The 26,384-nt window shown below is 38.1% G+C and overlaps 1 long non-coding RNA gene across 2 annotated transcripts; it reads left to right on the forward strand.

Annotated features, from left to right (window-relative positions):
• Positions 1-9,781: 9,781 nt before the first annotated feature.
• Positions 9,782-26,102, forward strand: LOC131989807 (uncharacterized). Of its 2 annotated transcripts, none has more exons than XR_009395989.1 (3): positions 9,782-9,914; positions 25,003-25,088; positions 25,886-26,102. It is a non-coding gene; the product is annotated as an uncharacterized LOC131989807 (long non-coding RNA). The 2 variants fall into 2 exon arrangements; XR_009395988.1 differs by lacking the exon at positions 25,886-26,102 and adding an exon at positions 25,200-25,307.
• The last annotated feature ends 282 nt before the right edge of the window (positions 26,103-26,384 follow it).

The raw sequence follows: 26,384 nt of genomic DNA on the forward strand, positions 1-26,384 counted from the left end.
TGGCTCTGCTTATTCTCCCTCACTCTTTACTACTCAGGTGTTTCTTTAGCGTTCTGCTGAGTCAGAGTTTTGTAGGATTAAAAAGGCATCCTTATGTCTTTTGAAATTCTTCGTGTTTAATGCAGATAAACAAAAATGTGGTTGGCTATAGAACGAGTTAACTCCAATGATTCTAGGCTACAATGATAATCTATTTTGTAGGTTACACATCTTATTTTCAAATTGAATGTATTACAACAAATAACTGGTATATAAAAGGTTTTAACTATTTCCTCAAAAAGAAAATAAATAAGAAAACTATTTTAGAATGTATTTAAAAAACATTAACGTGTGTGATGACAAAGTTTCTTATTTATGTTGAGCTGTGAATAGTCCCACCAATGAGTGATTAGTTAATATAATAATATAAAATATATAATTTAATTAGTGATTAGCCCTTGTTTGAATGTTTTAAAAAAAGATCCATTCGTTTTTTATAGACTTGAAGAGGTAAAGGCCAACTCTAGTTGTTTCACAAAAAAACAAGCAAAGAAAAAAAGTTTAAAACATAATTCTTTGTAGAAATATGTATTGTCTTCTTTCCCGTCCTGTTATTGTCTTGCAGCACCTTTAGCTTCATCCTGTTTCTTCCCCACTACAGACTTTACACCCCTGTATGCAACATAAATCCCTTTATGACCTGATTAATCCTGGACAATCACTGAGACTTCTGTCACTATATAATTACATATCCACCTCACACACACCTGAGCAGGACGGATGTTTTTTTAGCTTAAACCTAATTTCTGTTTGTGTACATTTCCAACCGTCAGCTGTATGTGGGAGTTAATCTACGCCTTAAACACTTCCTGCTGTGCAAAGCTCATCTAACATGTTATGACATGTTAAACTTGATATGATTCTTCTATAGCTTTAAAACCATGCAATCCACACAGTAAAGACAGAAAAAGAAGGAAGGAATTGAAAGAACGGGTCTGTTTCGTAGCTCCAAGGACCATGTCCAGGCGTTAAAGGAGGATGATAAAGAGGTGTGAGTGCATCTTACTGCAACCAAACTGGAGGATCTGCTTCATAGAACTCACAGTATTGGAAATAATAAGAGCAAAGCCAAATTTGTCAGAACAACGCACCTTATTAAAGCCAAGTGGACACAGAATCGCCACAATAAAAAGCCTAACAAAATGGAGTGAAGCGTGCGAGAGCGTGTCCAGCCCCAGGCTCACTGAAGTCCCAAATCTGACAAACAAAACAGCTTTTTCTGTAAGGTCACGAAAGAAGCATGGGAAAAGCAAATTACCCCTGCATAAAGGTCGAAGAATACTATTAGAGAATGGGAGAGAAGTCTGCTGGGTGAACTAGTTGACCCATGACGAGTCAGTGAAAGAAATACCAGGCTTCTCAGGGGATTTACAAAACACAAACACATGATTTGGCATCAAAGCGGCTCAGCCAAACAGCAGAGAGACCTCCGCCTACAGTAGAGCGGGAAACACTGTAACACAACCTGCTGTCATCTGCCATGACACAAGTATGTTTTAGGTTTATTTTATACTGTACAGGCTTTATGGTGGAAACTGATATTGTCTTTTGTTATTGGTGTCCGTTGTTTAGTGATGCAGGTACTTTCAGTCGCATCTGGTGGACTTCATCAGCTGATTATGATTGTTGCTCCATTGTCAAAGAGATGGTTGTTAAAATATGTAATTTCACCCATGTGATAACAGGTGGTTGGATAAAGGAGGAGAGACTAAAAAATGCAACTCCCTTTAGCAGAGGGAAGACTCAAGATGTGGCTGAAAGCTCCAGAAAATAACAAGTAAATGGGCCCCAAAGTGTTGTTTCTGAGCTCAATAAATGATCCGTCAAGCTTCTTTTAAACGTCCCTTTTCTGTCTCAGTGTGTCTTGATACAGAGTTTGCGCAGTTCAGCTAGTTGAAAATGAAGTAACTGGAAAGTTAAGAGATGTTGTTTAGAATAACATAACGCTGCTTACATAAATTAATCCAAAATAATACAATAATATTAGAATATTTATTGCAATCTGAGTGGGGCCATTCTGCACAATTACTTTTGTGCTTTTATTTAAGCAGGTTTTGAATGCGGGACTTTTACTTGTAGTGGAGTAATTTCACAGTGTTCTTTTAGTGAAGCAAGAGATCTGAATACTTTTCCCACCACTGTTTGTAGGTTATTTTATAATGTTTCTTCTTATCTTTTCTTGTTGGACACCAAAAGTAAAGCAACTATAAGGGACTTTCAGTTTGTTTTGATCTTGATCACCAGCACCTTTTGTTGTAAAATTCTTGATCTAGTTAATGTGTGCATTTTTGTTTTTTGAGTGAGTAAAAGATGCAACTTATTTAAATTAATTAGTTAAATAACTGTTAAATTAATGATCAGTTGATTAAATCAAAGATACTTTATTACAAGAAGATGACACATTCCAACCTGCGCATGAAAGTGTTGTGAATGTTAAGAATAATTCATATTTTATTTTGCTAACAGTTATTTTTTTACAGCGAACAGTCACATTTGGCATCATGAAAGTTAGTAACAGTTAGGACATTTGTAAACGGTCACAAGATTTTGGGGAACAATAATTCTTTATTTGTTGCCAAATCTGGTGAGAGTGTCTGCGATGGAGACAGGTCTGAACAAAATGAATTTACTCCTGCTGTTCCACTCTGCCGCTCAAGACCAGCTGACAGGAAAGAAGAATTCTAAGTTGCCCAATTGAATCTAATTCTTGAAGACTTCTCTTCCTCTCGTGGGTGGCCAAAGGTGTCTGATTATCTCTTTTTTGTTGTGTTTTTCTCTCTCACTCAATCGCTTCTTCTTCTTCTGTTTACTGACGGATTAGACTGCCATCTTCTGACCAAAGTATGTTTATGCAGCTTTGTTTATTTGCTCTAAATCAGTTGATGGAAACATCACTAATTTGCATTTTCTTTAATGCATCACTGAAAAATTTCGCTTCAGAATTCACTTCAACTTTATTGGAAACTCAGCTCATATCTATTCAACTTTGAGCTGTACTAATTAGATGACTTACCTGACAAAGATTTGTCTGTGTCAGCTTTAAACTCTACTTCTGTTGTCTCGTTGCTCTCATGTGATGGTGTTTGATGTCGACCAGATCTGAATGACATGAATGAATGATACAGCAGGATGAACAACAGGGACAAGACACAATCTGTGAGCATGCTGAAGAACAAAAAGACAACAACGTTCATCTAGGTTTATTTGATTAGCCACAGTATGTGCACATAGAATCAATGCTTACAGATTTAATTACTTTACATGAGGAACAAACCGGGCTTACTCATTATTTAGAACCTATATGTCCATTTGCCTTGGTGTAAAAGAAGAGCACTCAGGAATCAAATGAATATATGATGAGCTGGGCGACGCTGTGGGATCAAGAGATCTATAAGATCTTTAAGTTGTCTAAAGATATCTGACGGATAATGTTCTGCAAGAATCTCACAGGTGGATTTTCTGTCACATTCTGAGATTTCAATAAGAAACATAGCTGCAGTTAGTGTATGTGTCAGTTAGCTAAGGAAATGTTGCTGCACAGATTAGCCCTTTTAAGGAATGTTGAAAGTTGACATTAATGCCACCACAGAACGTTCAGAGTGATGGGACTCAACCACACCAAACACTGTGTGCCTCTCTCTGTATGAATGACTGCTTTTACTTGTCACATGCTTTTTAGTGAACATAAAACACTCCCATGTAGGATTGACCCTGTTTGCTTTTCTAGGACCAGTTCCTGGAGATGTCAGGTGGGGTGCTGGGTCACCAATTACTTGGTGAGGCTGAGAAAGTAGCGTAGAGCCGCCCAGAGCTGCCATGTTGAGTTAGCATCATGCTGCTGGCGAGTAGCTAGGTAACGCCTCATTTCAGTTCACTGAAGCTGCTCTCAAAGGAGCTTTAATACGCTTATGTCCCTGCTCCAGATCAGTTTGTAACTATGACTATTTATGAATGCTCAGTCCACCGTGTGAACACAGTGCCACCAGGTGCCACTAGCACAGCAGGGGGTTACATTTATTCAGTTTTTAATACACATAAACTGATTTTAGTGTCAAATGTATGAAACTGGCAGCTTCTACTATTTTTCAACATTCCCAAAGGATTTTTAAAAATAATTTGAATCAAACAATCTTCATTTATATCTAACATTTACGACTAACAGAAGGTACAACATGCTTTAAAGGAGGAAGAAAAGGGAAAATATAGTGTATAAAAGATAAGAAAAGGTTATAAAATCAAGAAAGTGAAAAAATACCGTAACAAATCACAGTTCTTTTCCATCTGAAAATCTTGTCCATAACCTGTTGATAAGGAATGCATGAAGTGTCTCCACTTCCTCTCATTGTACGGAAATGAAGCCAAAATATACTGGATATGGGAGGTGCCATATTGGAGCCACTGGAGTCTGGGCAGGATCCTCTGGTGGAGCTGTGGAGGTCCCACCACTACACCCACCTGACAACCACAGCTGTCAATCATGACGTTACACCTGTTTCATTCTTATTCAAAGAATTAATAAATAAATAAATAAGCTGAAAAATGAACACTTGAACATAAATCAATGTGATAACAACTCCCTAAAATGACAGCAACCATGATTGTGAGCTATGGAGGAGGGGGCGGTGGGTTTATGACCTCTACCGCAGCCAGCCACCAGGGGGCCATCAACATGTTTTGGATTCAAATTTGTGAGCTGTCATGTTGTACGTCTTTACTATACAGTCAGTGATCTTTTGCATCACAAATTCACAAGTAGCTTATCTGTAAATTGACCTTAAATTGATTATTTGTATTTTGGTTTAGACATTGAAACACTTCCTTTAAATAACATAGAATGGGAATTTAGAGGTTTCAAGACAAACAAAGCCTTGTGAAAATGACATACCCATCCAACAAAACTGCATTCACAAGCATGTTTTGGGGAAAACATATTTTGTCTCGTATTATGTTTGTCTTTGACAAATCACATTTATGTTTCTAATCAAAGTCTGTGTAGTGAGGAGGTTGGGGTGGATGGATGTGGCTGTTTATGTCCCACATGAAGCCAAAAGTCAATGTTGACTTGTTTGCCTAATGTACTTAACTTAAGTTACTCAAACCATGAACTGTTTACCAACCCAACCTGGTAGTTTTGTTTCAGTTCACACATTATCCACATGTTAAAAACAGTGACCTTTTCAGATTTAACGTGTGCTTGTCACTATGTTTCCCCGAGAAACATTATTGAGGATGCAGTTCTTTGTATGATGAACACAGTTTGTATTGGGAGTTTCTTTGCACACATACAGCATATTTTACTTTTCAGCATCCAGCCTCTCTATTGACTTTGTTCTCACAATTGAAAGCAGGAGAGAATGAGTTAGAAGTGGAAGCAGTCTCTGCAGGGTTAAAGATACAGCAGCACAAATTCTATTCCTTGTCAACATCTTCAGGCTTTCTAAAAGTATGAAATATAGATTGCAGTCTTCTTTCTGTATTTGAGTTCCACAAAAACTCTTTGCATGCTGTCAAGTGCAAACCGGATCACTGTAGAAAATATGATTTACACTAAAAAGGTATTTCATCAAACAAAGTGAGCATGCCAAAGTTTTGATATATGCTTATGCATTTATTGTTTGAGGACATAAATCTGGTTTGCTCAGTCGACATCTACATGTAGAGCTAATTCTGATTTGTACTAATGCTGTCCCAGATTCATGTACAGTTACAGTTATGTTTGAACAACAGCAAGTCATTCAATCTAGTCCTTTGAACCTGTAACAAAGTAGCAAGAGTCTGTCTTGTTTAAGGTAAAATTACACTTCCTCCAGAAAAAACAACAACATTTCAGTGGAAAAAACATTCATAACCTCCTTCCATTCATAAATTCCCACAGGCTTATTGCACAAAGCAAGTGCAAGTGAAAATGTTGAAATAAACTGGAATATCACACATACTTCTACATGTTTGTGGCTGTAACTGAATTCTCTTCTTACGATCCTTATAGAGGAGATTCACTGGGCCCTGCCAAACTCCCATAATTGCAAAAACAGCATTTCATTTCCTAATAATGGCTCAATGTCAAGTCCAATTCAGTCTGCTTGTTAAGTGGCAGCAATTACCGAATCGTACATGTGCAGACAACTCCTCCGGTGGGTGATAATAAGCCACTTTCTTTGTTACAGACCCTGAACAAACTCGGGGGGAAACACGTGAAGCAAAGATAATGCGACCAGTCGAGCGTGAGTGTATACAAAACCCCACCAATCGTTCTTGTAGAAAAGCCCTCAGCTATGACAAAAGCTGGTCCAACTGGGTTAAGGTGATTCCACTTTAACAGTGTTGGGATCCCAAACCACAACAGAATCTAACAATAGAAAATACAGCTGCTCCTTGGTGAAAGTCACTTCCTTTTGAAAATAAGAGGCTGTGTCCGGGTCGATTGGTGTTTATGAACTTGGGAGGTACGTTGAGTATTGGAGAGTTTCTTTGTTGCGTTCTTCTGTTGGTATATTTGGGGTTTCTCCTTCAGCGTGACGGTCAGAGGTCACTGTTTGATTTGACCTGCAGGCTCAGATGAAGAATCATGTTTGTTGACATGTTCCTCCTGAGTTTGATTGTGTTCATTTGTTTTGATTTATTCCTGCAACGCTCTGATACGCTCTGATAGAAAGGGATCAAAGGGGAGATGTGTATGGAGATGGCATATGCTTGTTCAGGTCTTGTCAAGTCATATAGGCCTCTGCCTGTTGGAACAGGGCGGGATAGACAGTATGTCTCTTAAAGGAGCAATGTCTAGGATTTATGGGGATTTATTGGCAGAAATGGAATTTCCTTAGTGTCTAATCCCCTGAACCTATGAATCCTGTTTTTGTTAGTTTAGAATTAGCTCGCCATGTTGAACCACCATGTTTCTAGAGTAGCCCAGAAAAAACAAACCAAACACTGGCTCTAGAGAGAACCCTTTAATGTTTTTACATACTTACTGATGAGCTCAGTGCTGCCAACTTAGCGACTTTGTCGCTAGATTTATCGACTTTTCAGACCCCTCTAGCGACTATTTTTACAAAAAAGCTACTAGCGAGAAATCTAGCGTCTTTTTCTGGTGTTATTGGAGACTTTTGGACTTGTTCTTACTCTTCTTAACGAGTGGGGGCTGCCGGCAGCTCCTTTCTCATCCCAAAGCACTCACAAGTGGCACAGTCCTTCTGCAGGAGTCTCTCCCAGCTGCAGTCAGAGCAGGAGATGTTAACCCCTCCGTGTCGAGTCTGCAGATTGTGCATGTGGGAAGGAGCGGCTGGCTGGCTTACAGTCAGAGTCTCTTCTGGGTCACTTCAGCCGGTCCCGAGGCCGGATAGAGGAGGAGGGTTGGAACTGTGACAGAAGACAGGACATTTGCAGTTCTAAACATATTGTTTTCTACTCACTTTTTGTCTTCCCCACAACGTTATCCCTCTCTCCTACAGCGTCCGTTACAATTACATGCACATGGCAAATTATGCAAATTAGGCGATGACATAATTTAGTTACTTCTAGTGACTTTAGGACAGCCAATAGCTACTTTTCTTACTGCGGCGTTGGCAACACTGGGTGAGCTCACACCAGTCACAAAGACATGAATAAACACTGCTATTTGTGGTGTCCCATGTGAATGAAATCCCATTATGTGTATAAATGATATTCAGCTGGAGTGAAAAATCTACAAGCATCAGAGATTCTCTGATCAAACCAAACTCCATTTAGAAGACAATCATTTTTAAAAGTTGTTTGCTTGTCGCCGAATAGACAGACCTGGCAAAGCATGAATACAGACTTTTTACACAACAACATCATGATGTAGTCATTTCGGAATCCTTTTGATCCATCTGTTGCAATTAAATCAAAGAAAAATGGTTTTGTTCATACTACTGTATTTGCGTCATAGCAACACTCACCAAGATGCAGGAAAAGGTGGTGAGATGTTGTCATGAACGACACGGCAGTGGTTTCTCAGACTTTCTGCCCTCAACAGGCACGAAGCAGCGATAGTTGTTATTTTGGTCTTGGCTGTAGACTGAAAGAAAAGCCAGTGTTGTCTACACCAGCTAGTCTCGCACAGGTAACGTGAATCAACACCAATGTGATGCTGTGGTCAAACTTGTCGTGTCTGATGTGAACAAAGCTCTCCTTTAACAGTGAACTTCATCGACCATTGTGTTAATTGTTGTCTGGAATGGTTACCAAAGTCAAAGACTCCTCTCATCGATTTGTTGGTGAAATGTCTTTCTTCATCAGTAGCCATGCTAGCAGCTCTGTAAGGCTTTACTAAAGCAAACCTGATTTGTTGCGATGGTTAGTGTCAGCACAGTTGATTGATCAAGGTGTAGGACCTGAACAATTGGGTAATGACAAGGCACAGTGGAGATTTGAGCTAAATGCTAAAATCAGCATGCTAACATTCCCACGATGCTAACACACTGATGTTTAGGAGGTATTATTTACCAGATTGTCTAACTTGGTTTGGCCTGTTAGCGTGCTAACACTTGCTAATTAGCACTGAACACAAAGCAGAGTGTGACGGTAATGTCATTACCTTTGCATGTGGTCCTGAAACAAAAAAATAGACATTCAATATTTTGACTGTATGGTGCTAAATGAAGAGCCAGTAATTGACCAGTGTTAATTAAAAATAACCCTAAGGGAGACATGAAGGAAATCAAATTTCCATCCAGTAGTTGTTGAGATTTTTCAGTCTGGAACTAAATGGTTTTCTACAAGTACAACATATGCACAGAGGGATTAGATGCATCAAACCCTGTTTGTTTTACTGTATCTACATGCATCTTCTCTGTTTCTAGTTTAACTGTGTACAAATGCTTTGTATTCATAGTAGACAAGATGATTTATTAGTTGTGGTTGATCTGAGCCTATGCAATGATTTATTGCAAGGTCTGAATTCAACATGTTGTCTCATCTGATTCTTGTAGAGTGAATAGAAACAGACCAGGCTCACACAACAGAGATGCACTCTGACAGCCACTGAAACATTAGAGCCACTGATTCTGGACCAAAAAATGAATAATGCAGATGAACGAAAAAATATGATAATATGACTGTAAGACATGACTGTAGCAGGAAACAATTACAATATACTTTGTGACTGCTTTGCTAAATAAAAATAAAAAAAAAATATATTTTTAAATTGTATTCTATTTGTTCTGTTAAACAAAATGCAGTATGGCTATTTACATTTTTATTTAAGATTTTTAGTTTATTTTAAATCCTAAGGCAAGTATGGTGATCTGGTTTACTAATTATGGAAACACTGTCAATTGTAAACACTATGGAAGAGGATTAGGGCCAATAGGAGAAAAAAACTAATGAGAGGAGGAAATTTTTTCATTATGCAGTTTGAGAAAAAAGTCAGAAATGACCTTAAAAAAAGTGGTGATAATAAAGTCAACTTTTTGTGTTCTGTAAAGTTGTAAAGACGTTCACCGGTTGGTTGTTCCTGTGTCAGTAAGTCATCAGAGAAACATTGTTTTCTATCTGAACAGTTAGGTAGACTTGCAGTCTACTTTACCAAACTCAAAAAGTAACTTCATTCTCAACATTTCAACTTTTTTCTCAAAGTGAATAATTTATATTTTTCTTATTATTATTATTATTTTTCTCCTACCTGGCCCTTATTCTCTTCCATAATTTTCTGTAAAAAATAAATAAAATCAGAAGACTTGCCATGACATAAAACAGGAAGGTCAGAGGGCTGTAATGGTTTGATTGGTTGGAGTTCTTGTTCCCGCCCACCTGAGATGACACCAACCAGGAAGTGACAGCTTGCCAGGAAGGGATCTTCAAACTTCTTTCTAACTAAAAAACAAAGGTCTGAATTTGGGACATGTCTCCTTCCATCATAGGTAAGATTGTGTTTTCTTTCATCCAACAGCTTGGTTATGTTCCTGTTTGTTTGGATGTGTAGCCTGTTGGGGAGCACATGTCTGTGTGATGACCATTTGTTTGTTGAGCTGCTCTGTGTGGATAACTCTGGTCTGCTTTGGTGTAAAGATGCTTGGAATAAAGGAGCCATCCAACAGTGTGTTGCTGTGATGAGATGTGAAGGATTCCCAGGCTGTGGGCTCATTGATCAGGTCTCAGTGTGTGTGTTTAGGTAGTGACAGTATCTGGAGCTTTCCCATGAATCTATGAATATTAATAGATGGACTGAGTTAAACTGATGGTGTCAGAGAGGAGGAATATGTTGGCACATTATCAGGTGTTGTATTACACTGCTTTCATATTCCATCTTATCTGACGCCTTGGGCCTTGAGCTCAGTAAATGCAAAACACTTTTTCTTCTTATTGCGTTGAGAATATTTACTGAATACTTGTGCAATTTTCAATAAAAAATGTCACATTCCACCCCTTCTAACCACACATATATCTTGGAAATCAGTTTTGTCTAACTGCATTGGCACATTTACCTTCACTTCCTGTGAGGCAAAACAGTAAAGTGTTGAGTTTTGGGTGTGTAGCGTACCAGTGCAAAAATGGTACATTATACAGATAAATATAAACAACCCTGGTTCCAAATGTGATTATTCGCTAATCTGTTGACATAAATCCAATTTAAAACTCTACAAAGAATATATTTGATAACTTTTGCTTTGGTAAATATACCAAAAGTAAATATTATAAACAGTTAGTATGGCATGAGGAAACAGCATTGTAGTGTTGGGCACTACTTGTTGTCTTTGTTGGTGCTTAAATTTGACAGAATTCCGCATACCAGCTTATAAAATATATCAATGCCCTATGTTTTATTTTAATACAGTACATGCTTGATTAGGTTTCATTCATGGTTATTGTTAAGGTTTATATGGTTTGTACTGTTTATTCTGCTTGTTAGTGTTTGTTATTGTCTAATCTAGATGTTCCAGGAGTGGACTGGTCATAAATGAACAAGACCTTTTGGTGGTTTCCACATGATTGTGATTAAAGCGCCTGTTTCATACATTATCAGCCCAATAAATGGCCGTCATCGGTTGCTATCAGCCTCATACTATATGTGCAGAAAGATATTCTAATCCTGGTTGCACTTTTGTTAAGGTTCAGATGCCAAAATATGTGGTTATGTTTAGGCAAAAACCGGTACATGGTAAAGTTTAGACGGTATTGGATTGAACTTGCGTAACTGAACATGTCGGGACACTTGCATGATAAAAAAAAAAGACTTTTAAAGTTACTTTTCAGTGTCAAACGGGATGCAAATCTGGTCTTGCGACTGTCCTGTGTTTAAACCTTCCTCCTTGCATGGATGCTGTCGCTCCTTATACGATGTCTATTCCTGCTTCGCTCCAGTAGAATTAATGGTAAGATAGCAATCTGAACCTACTAGAAGATGGAGCAGACCCCTTCTAACCCAAACTTTAGGCTAATAACCACTGATAATGCCTATTGAATTGAGTGATAACATTAAAACCATGATATTGAACAGTTTTAGCAATGTTGCAGAGCTTTCTCTGCACAAATGGCATGTTTTCTAGCTATTATAGTATCTCTTTCACAAATGTCATATCCAAATTATCATTCAGAATCATCAACATTCACGTGCATATTTCTTATCTTCTAGAGAGAATTGGTACAAAGGATAACTTTGGTGGTATTCAGTATGAAGTGATCCTTCTAACAAGCATTGTTTGTGTAGCCAAGCCGGGACACATCTCATTTCTCTGTGCTACAGAGTCTATTGTTCTCCGAACTATTAAAAACACATCAGTGGGCCACACTGTTATACCGACTGACATCTCTTCTTTGTTCTTTCATTAACAATAAACATGGTCACCGTAGTTTATTTTGAGTTAATTCCCCATACACCGTCCTGTTGCCATTTATAAATACTCATTAGAGTACCAAATCTGGCTCTGAAATTAGTGCAGAACAAATGCACTATTTACTTTTGCTTGAGTACTCTGGAGTGGTCAGTTGTTTTAGGACATTTTTAAGCCTTTTTGTTAAAGGCTTTTGACAGATTAATGCATTGTTGGATTTTTTGTTGGAGTATAGAATGACGTTACCCTTCTAAATGTGTACGTTTTATCCAGAATTTGACGAACAAATTGGTTTCCTATCAATAGACTCTGTAAATTCATGCTTTATAGAAGGACATATTTTGGGCTTTGCTTGTTCTTTTCCACTAACTCTGTTTAAAAACCTTCTTGCCAACATTAACGGTGAAGACTATTGTCAGCATACTTAAAGTCATGTGATCCCTCCATGTGAGCTTTTCTCAGCCAAGCACAGTCTAGACACTGCCGAATTTAAGGCCAGAATAAAACATAAAGCACAATTGAAATAAGTGTTCTTGATCTTAATGCACATTATCGCTGTGTCCCAGGGATAAAACACTTAAAAGTCAGTCATGAAGAAGAGAAAGCCTGAGGGCTCTTTAGGCTGGGTACATGTCTGTGATGCAGCCAGCTACTTTAGCTGTCATGCAGCAATATCTCCAAGCCTTCGCTGGGTGCACTGATGCTTGGCTTAAGCCATTTAGCAGTGCCCTGGTTAACTGAAACCGACAAAACTTCTGATTCCAGCCTGATCTTAGAATAACACCCCTGGCGACTGTGAAGCTGTCTGAGCCCATTTCATCCAGCGCGCTCCCACAACTGCATTTGTAGCTGACAGAGATGCAGAAGAAGATGCCTCCTGATGTTACAACTGTTACTCCCAGAATTAAATTAAATGGAAAACATTACTATAAAAAGAGAAATCAGATCTGGCTGACAGTGGTAGAGAGGGAGAGGGGCGAGACTTCTACTGTTGCTCCCAGAGAGTGCCAGGCTAAAGGCTGCAGAAGTGCCATTTCATGAATAAAATAAGACGGTTTGGCCACTTAAAGCCAATGGGGGCTCTAAAGGGTAAAGTGTTGGATGATTCAAGTTGAATTTTTGCCAGAGGTTGCTCTTTGCACAGAGTAGTTGCCCAGAATCATGCAGAGCAACAACACAGGGTGATGAGATGCTTACAGCTGAGCAGAAATGTGAACGCTGGGCATGTGAGGAGTCAAATCTGCTCATGACACTGGACAAAACTCACTGAACATTACCAACACATAGAGTGTAGGGTTTAAAGATGGCTGCTGGTGTAACACATGATCTTGACAAGCGTTTGTGTTGGGGAGACGCTGGAAACACTGCTGCTGTTAAAGAGCACGCCATGTTTCTACAGGAGCCCAGAACAGACAAACAAGTCTGTGTGAGAGTTCATTTCCAGTTTTTATGTGACATGAATGCAATGTTGGAGTGTAATTAAGAACATTTACTCAAGCACTATACTAAAGTATAGTTTTGAGGTATGTTTACTTTACTTGATTATTTCCATTTTATATAACTTTATACTTCTACTCCATTATATTTTATAACAAATAACAGTATTTTAAGTAGTTAAAATTAGTTTGATTGAAAAAAACAATAGCGCTGCTTACATAAATGCATCAATACAAATAATCTAATAATCCTGAATACCTTTACTTTTGATACTTTAAGTCCTTTTTGATGCTGATACTTTTGTACTTTTACATGAGTGAGTTTACTTGTAGAGGAGTAATTTCACAGTGTGGTATTAGTACTTGAGAAAGGGATCTGAATACTTTTCCCACCTCTGTTTGTTGGTTACTTTTTAATGTTTCGTCTTATCTTTTCTTGTTGGACAGCAAAATTAAAGCAACTATAAGGAACTTTCAGTTTGTTTGGATTTAAGATACTTTATTACAAGAAGATGACACATCTAATCTGCAGCAATTGCATGAAATGATGCTCACTTCCTGTCTAATAAGTGTTATGAACGTGACTGCCTGACTGTTACTATATATATATATATATATATATATATATATATATATATATATATATATATATATATATTTACACACTAGGAAAGTGAGGGGCAGGTGCAGGGGCATTCAGTTGGTTGCAACTTGCAACCTCACTGCTTGTTGCCACAAAATCTGATACACTGCTCCTTTAACAACACACCAAATGAAAACACAATAATTCTCCTTTTAGATATACAGACATATGGCAGTGTCTTTATTAAATACTAAATGGAAAATGTTAACCAAATAGCAAATACAAATATATGCAAATATATATTGTTTATTATTACTGCCATTGCTGTTTTATTATTATTGTTTTGTTTTTAATTGTTTATTGTAAGGTGACCTTGAGAGTCCTGAAAGGCGCCTATAAATAAAATGCATTATTATTATTATTAAATATATAATATGGCTGACACAATCAACAGTTAGGGGTTAGGACAGTTAGGAGTTTTTAATTGCATTGCAAAGTTTCATTTAAGTCGGCCACTAGGGGGCGCAAGAAATGAAACAAATGGGTGTAGCATAATGCAAATCTGACTATAAATCAGAAAAAATTTAAATCATATTCAATCTTTCACAAAACTTGGAGGAAATGTTTAAAAATGCTGAAGCATATGTGCAGTACTTTGAAATCCTCATGCGTCATATTAAAAAGTGTGAAGAGAGCAACACTCCAACATGACGGGGACATCACAGGCTATCATCACCCTGAACTGTATAACTTTGGTGAGTTTTTTCTTATTGATCTCAAAACCTCAAAAGCTGCTTTTTTCACCTCTAAACCTCACTGGACCGGGTCCAGATCACACGCTTTCAGCTTCTAACGCTGTGTGTTGGCTTGAACCCTGAAATCGCCACTTGCAGCAACATTTTAATTAATATTTCTGCTGATGTATCGTGTTGTCTGCAGCATCCAGCAGATATGCGACATCTCAGCAGCACAGCATCCGGACAATCTGTAAAACAAATGCAGTTTATAAAGGCCAGTGTTTCGTCACAGCATGCTCATGCTAACAAGTTAATTAAGCATAGTCCTCTGCACATGAACTTTAAGCTCGTATTCGCAGTCAAAAGAGATCTGCCGTTAGGTGCAGCGAGCTAATTATGTGATGATAAATCTTCTATGGCATGAGGTAATTTCTCAGTGCTCTTTAAAGATAGTAGAGAATATGGCAGATAACTGCTTGAAGCCTTTGCGCGTCAGCAGCGGCGAAGCTAAATGTGGCAGCAAGTGTCAGGCCAAATCAATACACGCTTCCCAGGATTCCTTTGGTGCCATAATCCAGGCTGTGGTGGGCGCTGACCCTGGGAGGCTTGGCCTCCTGTTTTCTTGCCCTGTTTTTTCAAAAGCAGCTGCACTTCTGGATATGACAGCGTTGAGCACAAGCTAATTACCTTAAAAAAAAGAGAGCAGAGTTTGTGCTATAAACCATTAGCTCATGTCCGAGACACTTTGAAACGCCTCTTCCCAACATTGGGAAGCTGGCTCGCCTTTGGGAAGTGCCGGATTTACACAAAGGTGTTTCAGAAAATTGTACATGACCTCAAGCTGAAAATCTGTGTAATTTGCACGAGCTGTGAACTCTTAATGTGTGGCACATAGATGATTTATGTGTCAAATACTCCCTTTGGTTATAGAGTTTCGGTCAACTGTTTCACCTCACCAATTCATAGTTTGACTAGCATGAACTGCAGATCTGTCTTGGAGAGGCCCCCGCTGTCTTCCAGCTGATTTCACAGATCCCATTAAGTCATAATCTTGTATTATCAGCCTTAAAATAACAAGAGATAATCCTGGCATCAGGCTAATCAGCCATGAAATTGAGGAATCTCTTTGGCTGGATTGCACTGCAGCAACACATGATGTGTACACTCAATACAAAGTAGAGTTTGCATTCAAAAAATGTACAATTTTTCAAATCTTCGGGGCAAGGACTTGGAGGTGTGTGGAGGAGGATTTCCAGAACATCACATCTTGTAAGCGGCACTCACTTACTGAAGCCATCAGCCGGTCATTAAAAATGCAGAATTAACATCTTTTAAAGTGGAACATGATTCGGTTCTGTGCTCAGGAGGCAGTGAAGCGCGACTCTTGCATATGAAATGCATTCGGTCATCCCCCTGGCAACAGGGAAGGGGAAAGGTGCATTGAGTGAAAGGAGAGCAGATTGCTTTTATTCTTTATTTAGAGAGTTATTCTAGACACTGAGTCACAGATGCCCCGCCATCATAGAAATCCTTCCTGCTCAATTGAGGCTGTTAGAGGGAAATGTTGAAGGCTCGGGTCTCTGCGGGGGGAAGTATGAAAAGCAATCATGCTTTTCTATTTGTCTCCAACATGGTTTTTCATTTGTAAATAAATCACAGATTTGGGCTGCTGACATTATATTGCTCCTGAGACAGAGGATGCCGACACTTTAACATAAATAGAGTCTTTTTTCTTGATGTAACAATGAAAGGGCTGAGCACAGAGCTACGAGAAGTTTAATGCATCTGTTAACAAGCAGGATCCTTTATGAAATGTGCTCTCGTTCACACTAATGTTTGGCCATGGGGCTTGGCCATAAACCTCAATGTACTTGTATTAATGTGTTTCAGATGTGCATGGGGTGTAATGTGCTCCATATTGTCAATTTCCTGCAAAAGCAGTGTATCCACTTCCTTCATGTAGCTTAAACTGTCCTCAGTGTGCTGCAGCCCGACCAGCAATTAGCTGATATAAACAGCAATATTAGCTTATCACACATTTATTTGTATCTGCTCATACGTAATACGACTTTGCAGAAATACAGAAATGCTGAATGCAGAAATAAAAAAGTCAAATTTTATGTAATATGGAAACCGTGAACCAGACTTTATTTCTAGCCACACTAGTGGACTTATAATTCTTGAGTTTCTAGTATAATATTTTTTAACATGATTTAATGTTTAAAAAACACTTTATATTTTCTCATACTGTCTGTTTGAATATACCGGTATTCACTCTCTCTAACAGCCTATAGTCCACAGCCTGGTTTACTCTGATTGGTCAGTGTTTCCGGGTCTTCCACATATTGACATCTCTGCACTGTCATGCAGCCGGAGAACGGCCCTTTCAGCACTGTGGCAGCACATTCTACCTATATATATATATATATATATATATATATAGGTAGAATGTGCTATATATATATTAGTATCATGATGACATCACAGCCTTACAGAAGTCCTGACAACTCGTTTAAAGGCACAGTTTCTGAATACGGGCAGTGTGTATTTCTCTGTAGATTAAGCCCTTTCTGTGTTTTTATGACACTAAGACCTGTTTTTAATTAAAAAAGACATGGAAATGTCACTTTTTACAATGTGGGACCTGTAACAGCTGTCAGACTGATTTATTATGATTATAAACCTTTCTCTAGCGCCACTCTAAAGGACTTTGTGACTTTTTGTAATGACCAATATTATTTTTATATTAGGTTTATGACCAAATACCTGCAAAATTGATGAGATTCTCTATTAGCCTCAACTGTATTTTATAACTGGGGCTAATTAGCAAATGTTGGCATGCTAACCTGCTAAACATTCTCTTAAGCAGACTCTTAGGCTTGTTCAGTGTGGATCTTGGTCACAATTCTTTAAATTTAGACAATTTGACAAAAAACTTTTGAGCACAAGGTTTGAAAACCTGAAAGCTCCTGATTATTTACAGCAAGTGGATTTTGTGCTGTGACTTTTTTGTCAAACTGCTATTTTCAAGGTATATTTTTTAACCTTTAGGCTCAACTTTAGGACATTATTTGAAAGAATCCTTAACCGTGTTTGTTTATAATTACCAATAAATACCAATATCATCCAGTATTTTCTTTCTTTATTGCCCTCAAAAGGCCAGTATTAGTGGGACTGTGCATAATCAGAAACCAACCAGAAGCTAAATACCCTCTCACTTTGATAAAAATACTGTAAAAATAAGAATAAGTTATTCTGACCTAAATGATAGGAAATAATCTAATCAACCATATGTAAAGCATTGTAGATCTACAATTACTACTCACCAGCTGAATCTCCACATTTCGCTTCCTGAAGCTCGACTTTTAACTCAGGAACAACTTTCTTACTGAGAATTCAAAGGTACAAATCATTTCCCCCTTTTGTCATCATCAATCATAATTACGCAACAATTTCTTCACCTTGGATCAATTTGTGCCACTGAGATCAAACAGCCGTGTTAATTGGTGCCCAGATTTCTCTAAAGCTAATCTATATCATGTGGTGTGAGTCAGCTCCTGCTCTTATTGTTTGTCACTGAAACAGTTTTCCCTGCAGGTAAAATGTAAATGTGTATAGTTGGTTAACCTCTCGGTCAGTCGTTTGGATAATTAGGGCTAATAAACCAAACGGTTGTCATATTAAACACGTTTTTTAAGGTTCTATTTAATATGGAGTTTTGCATAATAGAAAGATCTGCTGTGCTGGTTCTCCTGTTTGCAGTTGACAAGTGAACAAGCTCTAATCATCATTGTTTCAGTCACAAAGCAAACTGGCTCTTCAAAGGTTTCACCGTGGTGCAATTACACCAAATTACTCTCACCATTTGGAGTCAGTCAGGGCTCTGTTTCCAGCCCACTCTGCCTGTAAACAGGATGTTTCAAAATGTTATGAATGGATTTCAACTGAAAGTTTGTGGAAACTGTGGTTATGAGCAAGGAAAAAAGAGGAGACCAGTCATTCCAGCTGGACTGAAGGGGGTGTAGCAGCGGGCATGGCTTAAAGGCAAACGGATAAAAGGAAAAAACGTACTGTTGTCCATATATTTGTTACTTCTCCACTCAGCTTAAATGTGTTTGATTCCTGGAGAAAAAGAGAAGAAGCATACAACAGCAGATAAATAATCCACTCAACCAACTTTGTTTGTTATCACAGTGAAACAGTAAAGCTAAGATAAATCTAAAAATAGAAGAAGTAGAATAAAATCTTGAAACAGTTTTTATTTTTATATTAAACACTGTCACCTGAAAAGCACAACTTATGATCTCCTTTAGCTACTTTCAACCCAAGGATGCAGAGATGCAACAGAAATGAGCTGCTACAGCTGGTATATGTTCAGTGACTTTTTGTACAAGCACAGTGTGCAGGTTGTAAATTAAACAAAAAAGAAAAGAAAACCATAATCCTTTTTTGTGTGCGAAGGACATTTTCCTTCATTGCTGTAGTATAAAAAGAGGTATCGGGTATTTTTTTCTTATAATAGAAATATACCAAAGTTTTAGAAACCTGATTTAGCCTATTACGTTCCAACAATTCGGTAAGATCTGACATAAGAGCTGGCATATCCTGCATAGCACTGCTGTATTAAAGATGCATTTGTGTGTAATCAAGTCATTTCTGCAGGTTCTAGCGAAAACTTTGCTTTTATAAATTATTGTAAAAGTCCCATATTGTAAAAAGTGAGGTGCAGGACCGCCTCCCTTGTTGCCCCTTTTCCGAGTAAAAGATGTGATGAAGTGCCTTCTAACACTTCTTATAGGCTGTTCTACAAGCTTGAGATCTTTCTACGTGCTGGTGCCTGTTTAAGTTTTCCCGGTGATGGGACAGTCATTCCCCGGCTGCAATGATGTGTGCGAATACACTGAAACCCTTAAACACCGGCCAATCAGAGCAGACTGGCTGAAATGCTCCATTTTAGTGCCTGTCTCTTTAAGACCCTCTCCTGGGCTGAATACAGGTTATTCAGACAGACAGTATGAGAAATATAATGTGTTTTTAACATTAAGGTCTGGTTAAATGTCCAAGTAGAATCAGAGTAATGTCCCTTTCAAAATAAAAGTGGAATCCACTTTTTAGTAGAATGTAGCGACAACAACAGATAAACTGGCAGGTTGAGTTAAATGCTGGACGTTGAAGTCTTTATCTTGCCTGAGTTAGACAAAACACTTGGACTGTGAGTTAAAGATCAATTGTTGGTCTCATCACAGTATTCCAATTGAACCACATCATAAAATCAGTGCTTGAAAGGCATTAGCATGTGCGTAGCCAGGAGATGTAACATTATAGTGTTGGGAAATACTGTAAGAAACAGATGAAAGGCCATGAGCCCATCACTGCTCCTTACATAATGTGTTTGTAGTTAGCATGAGGCGCTTGTTTCTCACACCCATGTACTATAGTTTAAGCACCCTGTCACTTCGAACTAGCATGATCTGAAATGTTTTCGGGTGACTGCTGAGAATGCTAATGCCTTGGAAGTTGTATCCTGTGGCTCTTTTGGCTCAAATCAAACCCAGAGAGGCACGAGGAAGAGCCGGAGCTGCAGCTATGCCCACTTGAGAAAGGCCCGTAATCTAATCCTTCAACAAGTTTGTTCGGTATCACAGAGTGGGTAATATGGGCCTGACTCTCTGAACACCATTCATTTTTCATAGCTAACTATAGTCATTACGGAGTCTGGATCAAAGAGATGAATATCGTTGAGGTCTGGGAGTCTTAGTGGTGGATTGTTTACATGTCCCTGAAACTTGGTGTCGACTTTTTGAAGCCCACAGAGGGCTTTAAAGACACCACTTCTTCCTCTGTTTTCACCAGTTCTCTCTATAGTAATGCTTAGAAAACAGGGGGACATGAATCCAGTGGGACCGAGTTGTGGCGGGTCTGTTCTATGAACACTGGTGTCGACAGTCAGAAATCATACAGTGTGTGATATGTAAAGATTCTAATCTCAAGTCTGAAGTTCGTTTCAGGTTCACTCAGCTCCAGTTCACTCTGCAGCCTGTCCAGTCTGAGCTGACCACCAGGATCTTACCAGGTCTTGCTTGTTTCTTCACTTTTTGGCCTTGTTACACAGCATATAAACAGCACAAGCTGCTGGTTGCCATCCGTCTTTGTTTTGGTGCAACAACTGGTGTTCTAGCAGGTTTTGTTGGATCGTCTGCCGTCAGAACTCCAGATGTTTCTGTCCAGTGATTCAGTCTGTTGTCTCGTGTGTTTACTGAGTCGTAACCATCTTTAAGGACCTGAGTGCATGCTTTTATGACAGGTCTTAGTGCCAGTGATGGAAGAAGTATTCAGAAATCCTGTGAAATGACTCCACTACAAGTAAATGTCCTGCATTCAAAACTTACTTAAGTAAAATTACAGAAGTATCAGAAAATGTACTTAAAGTATGAAAAGTAAAAGTAATCATTATGCTGAATGTCTGCACTTAGATTGCATTATATATTCCAAATATATATGATTAGTTTGTTGTTATTGATGCATTTCTGTGAGCAGCGTTAGCATTTTCTCAAGCTAGGGCTAATTTTAACTACTTAATATACTGCTATGTTGTTTACTTTATTAAAATAAAGCATAATCATTTGAAGTTGATCATGTTTTTTATGTTAAATCTCAACCTGAAAAATAACTAAAGCTGTCGGCTAAATATAGTGGAGTAAAAAGTGCAATATTTACCTCAAAATGTAGTACAACTACCTCATATTTGTACCTGAGCACAGTACTTGAGTAAATGTACTTAGTTACATTCCACCATTGGCTAGAACACACACGTTAGTAGTAATAAAGAACACACACCCTTAGACATATGTATATGTATATTTTTCCAACAACATACTCGAAATGAGTTACTTATTGAATTGTTTATTGAAATGGGAGAGTAGAGAGGTCAAAGAGAAAGCAGGTTGTTAGTCTGGACAGATTTTGTGCTTTACTAGCTAAAATATATGGTTTAGTTTTGTCACATGATCAAACAGAGGCATTAGACAACATCACCATTCATATTACCCAGCAATCATCACTGCATATCAGTATATGACAAAAAAATACCAAAGAAATTATTGATTTAATAACATTTTAATAGTCTATATAGAACAAGCATATACATGTGTTGTAGATTGCTACTTTTACTTTTACAAAAACTAAAATAACCGTGAAGGTGATGGGCAGATATAGTAAATGGTGCTTTTTCTGATTTCAGATGAGCTTTTCTTTGATCTATTTCAGAGGTGGCCATTTTCTCTCTAACCCTAACCTCACTGTGTTATTCACTACTTATGTTCATTATACTCGTTATAAATAAACCTCTTTTCGATCATTAAACGACACTTGTGCTGGCATTTTATGGTGCAATGTAGGTCTTTTGTCCGTTTATAATATAAAATCCATTAAGTGATAAACATTCACTGCAGTGAATGTTTCAGTATTAATTTAAGTATTCAAGATAATTATTTTCCTTCTAAATTTCACAAATTTAAGGTAAAATAAAGACTTTCTGCCTGAAGCAGCAGACCAAAAGGAGACATCCACATAAAGACGCCCGCTGCCTTATAATTTACTAGTTGACAATGAGGATTTTTTATTAATTTAGCAACTGGTCAAATATTCATGAGCAGCCATGCAAACTTTGGGCCCCATATGCAGAAAACCACTTAAAAATCAGAACATTAACATGACAGCAGTCTCTTTTTTAAAGCACAAAAACAGCAGAAAACATTATTGTTCTGTTTGCATCAGCTCCTGGCAAAAAAAGGAAAAAAAAATCTGTCAGAACAGCTTTAGTGTTTTACAGCTCAGAGGAAACACAATGAATTTTATGCACTTCATTGTCACTGTTTATCAGTATCAGAATCATTTCCAGTTTTACTCCAGAAGCTGTGACACATGCAAGCGATGCTCTGTATCTGGCACCAGGGTGCAATAAGGAAGGAAAACATACTGGGCATTTTGTTGTGCATCTCTCAGCTTGTAAAAGCACCACACAAGATCATTTTAAAGAAAAAAACATCACAAGCATCTTCTAAAGTCGAATTTGTCCATTCACTGCTGCTTTATGGGTAATTTGGAGCAGAGGTTCGGCCGTTATCACACAGCTTTTTCATTAAGCAGTAGCTTCTAAATAACCCGTTATAAACCACTTAATTTTGATATCCCCAATGAAGAATAACTGGTTTCTAATTTCCAAAATGTGTGGGCGTTTAATGAGGCCTAAGATATTTTATTCTCCTGCTATAACGCTGTCTACAAAATTGTGCGCTGCCGAGTGTAATCATGCAACGCTATCTGGCTCAGACACTCTCTGGCAGCAGCGAGGCGAAACCTGCAGCCCAGAACTGCTCCACTTAAGGAGGCTGATGTGAGAGGAGCAGACAGGCGAGAGTGGAAGGCCCTCCAGTCATGCAAAATGCAAAAGAAATATGACTTTATTACAGCTCCCTAATGGTGACATAACAATCTGTTCAGCCACTTCCCTCTAAATCTCAAAGCATTTTTGGAGAGCGCTTGGGTCGGGAGCAGCGGATGGTTTGAAAACCTCTCGGTAGGAATGAGTTTAAACACAATTGAGTTTGAAATATGGCTTTGACTGGCCCTCATCTCTGACAGCTTTTATTTATTTATTTATTTATTTATTGCCTTGTTCCTCATGTCACAGTGGTAAAAGTCCTTAGAGGAAAAAAAACGGCACACAATAGGATCACTGAGAGGGTTCCTATAGCACAACATGTGCTGTTTATTAATAGTGTTAAAGGGAAACTTTGCCAATTTTCAGCAAGCTCTGTTTTTTCCTAAAATTAAGATGAGAAGATTGGTACAAGTCAGAGTGTTTATATGAAACCAGAGCCAGGAGGTGATTAGCTTAGCTTAGCATATAGGCTGGAAGCAGAGTTGGCTGTGGCTACTTCCTGGAAGTCACCCAGTCATTTGTTGGCATTTTTCTCTCTGTCTGCATCCCAATTTGTTCAGGTTTTGAATATGCTTGTTGTTTTTCCTCATCGATAATTATTACCACCAATTGGAGAATGAAACAGTCAATCAGACCTCAGTAATAGGAAAAAGGACGTCCTCATATAGCGAGCCAACAATCCAGCTACATTGATAAAAATAAGCATAGAAAATGACAACAAGTGTGTATAAGATGTATGCAGCTGTACAGGTTATTGTTGACTTCCAGAAATAAACTCTTCTTCTAAATGTAAACATGTTTCTGACAAGCAGCACTGCAGCCCAAGTGTCAACTGAGAATGATGTAGGGAGCTGGTGAAGCCTGATATCACCAAATGGCAAATTAATATCTTGATCATTTTCCTTTTTTGAAAAGCATGTCATTATGCCTGTTTTCCCTATATATATATATATATATATATATATATATATATATATATATATATATATATATATATGCTTTTCACGCAGCAGAACGTTTAGATGCTCGTTTAATGCTAGTATGCTAGTATAATGAGCAACAACGTCCTCTTAGGGAGGAGGCTGGGTGGATGTATGGGTCAAACAAACGCATGACTTTGACCCAGGACACTGCTGTTTGTGTCCCATGTGTAACCAAAAGCCCACGTTGAAATTACTTAATGCATAAAAACACACATATTTGAACCCAAACCATAATCGATTAATAGACCTAACCAAGTATTTTAAATGGCACTCAAAAAGCTTTAAAAAGCATAGACATGACACCCAAAATATCCTTGGCGAGCGAGTAGCAAGTATATGCCTTCACACTGGTCAGGTCGGACAGTTTGGCTCCTTATTTACCAAGAAACAGTTGCAGCGTTAAAGTCCTCATAAAACTATAAACTGTCTTGTTGACTGTTTGTTTTAGGACTAAACAAACATATTTCTAACAGTGTGTTTTTGAACTTCATAGAGAGCTAGACTCGCTGTTTCCCCCTGCCTCCAGTATTTGTGCTAAGCTAAGCTAAGCTAATCAGCTCCTGGCTTCATCTCTGTAGTCTAATGGACGTACTAACATGAGGGTGCTATCAATCTTCTCAGAACTCAAATAAACTTGAAGTTTGCAAACTATTCTGTCTTATACTGAGATATATTTGTGGGGAGTTGACAATTAATTTCAGTGTTATTAACTGGCTCTCAAATGCAGAGAATTTAATTTTTAGGACTTTTTTTTTCAGGCAAGTTCTACTTTGCACGAAAAAGAAATATGAAAAACCAAAAGTCCTCAGTTTCTGATTTTTTTCCCCTCTACATTTGTCGATTGTTTGGACGCAGATATTGGCCCTAACTCTTCCAGGGCAACACGAGCAAAGGTTCTCTATAAATCTTTAACCAGGAACATTTTGCAGCTATCTATTTGTGGATTTAAGAGATGAATAAAATAAACACCAAGTCTTCTGTTTTCTCTTTTGTAGGGCTGCAGAATTAAAGTGGTGAATAATACATGGCTGAAAGCATCCGTCTCTCTGAGCTGCCTCCTCTGGACAGCAGGGATCTGAAGGTAAGTGTTGTTTGATTCCACAACAAACTATCCAGTCACCACTCAACTGTTTTAAAAGCACTGTAGACACAATAACCCAGGAAATCACCTTTTGGCTTTGTTCTTTCCCAGCTGATGGCAACCTACTGATGCTATAGAAGAAAAGAAAGTTATTACATACTGTATGTGGATCATGGATAAAATCATATTAAATATCAGCGAGTTTGTACTGAATTTAATGAGAGGTTCAGTGAAGACTTTTAGTTTTAGGCAGACAGTGAGGTCCATCCCCTACTGAGGTTAATGTGGTCAATCAATATGTGACACACATTGATATTGGAGTGCTAGTTTATAGTCCAATCTTTGTTTTTGGCAGAGGTCAGAAATCGCTGGCCAACGTTCTCCATGTGATACAAAGACGCAAATTTGCTTCATAACCGGAAGCCTTCCAGGAACATACTTGTATTTTGGGTTTCTACTAGAAATTCTGAATGCAGTAGTACAGAGGACATATTTTATGTAATTTAGAAACTATGAACCAGAAAACTAGACTTCTCTTGTCTTCAAAATAAAATGCCTTAAAGGGGACATATTCTGTTTATTTCCAGGGTCATACTTGCATTTTGGGTTTCTACTAGAGCATGTTAACATACTTTAATGTTAAAAAACACATTATTTTTCACATACTGTCTGTCTGAATATAGCTGTATTCACCCTCAGTCAGTTCGTTTAAGGGCCTGTCTCTTTAAGACCCCCCGAAGAGGCCAGTCTGCTCTGATTGGTAAGTTTTTCTGTGTCTTTTGCATCTTTGCTTTCAGCATCTCTGCACCATCATTGCAGCCGGGGAATGACTGTAACGGCGCTATATAGTTGCGACATCACAACCTTACAGAAGTCCTGACAGCTCGTTTTAAGGCCGTTTCTGAATATGTGCTGTGTGCAAGTGTTTTGATCCTTTCACAGTATTTATACAGCATCGAGACCTGCTTTTTAATCAAAAAGACATGAAAATCTCACTTTTTACAACATTAAACATTTAAGGCCAATTTGCGTATCATGTTGAGTAATAACTATGTGAAAACATTGTGAAGCGATATACTAACAATCTTCATACAAATTGGACACATGAAGTTTTAATACATGAGCGTTTGCTAGGCATAGAGGGTCTAAAAAAAGTTTATTAAGTTGCATTATGGGAAATGTAGGCCATCCAACTCCCATCGCTTTTTATATCAGGCAGAGAATCGAAGTGTCATACTAATTTACCTGAGTGCCCCTTTAAACATGATGTCACCTTTGTAGAGTCAGACATCAAAA

Source organism: Centropristis striata, chromosome 17 (genome assembly GCF_030273125.1).
Source record: "Centropristis striata isolate RG_2023a ecotype Rhode Island chromosome 17, C.striata_1.0, whole genome shotgun sequence".
Taxonomy (NCBI): Eukaryota; Metazoa; Chordata; class Actinopteri; order Perciformes; family Serranidae; genus Centropristis; species Centropristis striata.